We start from the raw sequence: 1989 nt of genomic DNA, 5'->3' as shown, positions 1-1989 counted from the left end.
CTGCCGCCCTCTGGTGGCCAAACGCAGCAGCTCCAGCTGTAACTGTGATGCATTTTCTGTTTGCAGTCCAATGTTCACCAAAACACACACCCACACACTTATAATTTGTTCCTCAACGTTATATAGACAGGTCATGTTTTGTAAACTAACGTTATGTTTAGAATGGAATGAATACATGGGTCGGGAAAGATAGTTAGCTCAAAGCTAATCCGGCCTGTTTAACCACTAGCTTCTGTTAGCTAATGAAGGCTAATGCTGGCTGAGCAAGGAAACTAACAGTAAACGTTTTTACATGAAATACAGCCCAAAAACCCTGCTGACAAACGTTTGCTTATTAAATACATTCTATACTATAATAATACAAACGTTTCATTGCCTCTCTGTGACGAAAAAGTTGTTTAAATAAGGGGAGAAAAGTAGCTAAAACCAATGTATTTGGATGGGACAGGAAGTACCATTGGCAACCGGAAGTCAGCCAGAAGTGCCTACTTTCAGGTTGTGCAAGTGGAGAATTGGACTTTATTCTGGATGTTATTGATGGTGCTGTGTTTTATCTGTTCATGTTGTGTGGTGCGTTTTAGCTTGTGTTTTTTTTTGCATATGTTTTTACAAGTGTTAATACTTTACTTGTGTTTCATTTAAGGCTCATTCCCTTTACACATGTTTTTAATAGTGTTAACATCTTTACATATGTATGTTCCTTAACACTTTGATCGCCATGGTTAAATTCATAATTTACCATCCCTCGCCATCTCTATTTGTCTATGGAGAAGTTCCCCTTCTTTGCAGGGCTATAACTTTTTAAATTGTATTGCTAAATTGACATTATTATGGCCTATTCAATGTCCTATATCTATTGTTCAGGGTATAGCAACGTTATACTTTTTCATTCACATATTCATACTAAAATACGGTCTAAAGTATAAGTATGTTTTTATCGTTTTCTGCAGCTTTCTCCAGAACTTGATTTATAGCCCCAAATGCATTATATTGATGATGAAATACAGTTTGATAGCGATCGGTGCCAGATAAAAAATTTCAACTGGAGGTGGTTCTAGAAGTTACTACTTATCATCTGATGTTGACCGGATGGGCGGGGGGTCGTTTATAATTCCGTGGGCAACGTTAGATGATTCATCTAGTGTGGGTGATATGATCATCAGAGCAGTTTATATCGAACACGGTAATAATAAAGGCTGAAACTTACCCCAGTCTCCTCGGGCCGTTGGGCGATCAGCTTGGAGTAGACAGTTTTCTATTATGGGATGTTGATCTAGATGAACCATTTCCAGGTTGTATAATACTATATACGTCCAAATAACGTTGTTTATTGAGTTAGGGCGAGCGATTGATTATCCAGTGTGTCGAGATGGAGTCCTGCTAACGATCGCGAGTGCCCGGACGAAATATGGGTGAGCACTTCCTGTTTGGCGCGTCACTTACTGTTGGGCGATCGGCCGATCGGCCACCAGATGGCGCTCTTGAACCGTTAGAGAGTTGAGTGGAGCTCAGCAGTATATCTCAGGTCCCCGGAGGAGAAATATGATTTCGATCACAGATTTTTGAAATATTGATATCAAAGACGTGTTACGGCGTCTTCGGCAGAATGAGCATGGCGGGCAATGACGCGTTTCGGCGTTTTCGGCGATTAAAGTGTTAAGGGTTGTTTGTTTTACATATGTTTCCTTTTAGATATTCCTTTACACATGCTTTTAACAATGTTGTGAGTTTGTTTTACTATCCTGTGTTCCTCAGCTTAGGCCATGCCTGGCCTTACACTAGCTGGCACTTGTTAGTAATTACGGGCAGTATATAGAGCTGCCCGTTCCTCTCATTCATTGTCGCACCATTGCCCCATTGTATTGTATTGATTTTCATTAGTGGTGTTCGGTCACATACTCACCTTTGTCACCGTATTCCCCGTGAGTCCGTTCCTCTCTTAGTTCTTATTTTTCCAGCATTGCTGAGTATTGTTTTCGGGTTTTGCAG

Source organism: Notolepis coatsorum (assembly GCF_963971535.1).
Source record: "Notolepis coatsorum genome assembly, chromosome: 14".
Taxonomy (NCBI): Eukaryota; Metazoa; Chordata; class Actinopteri; order Aulopiformes; family Paralepididae; genus Notolepis; species Notolepis coatsorum.
The sequence above is the reverse complement of the archived record's forward strand: the minus strand, read 5'-3'. Positions refer to the sequence as shown.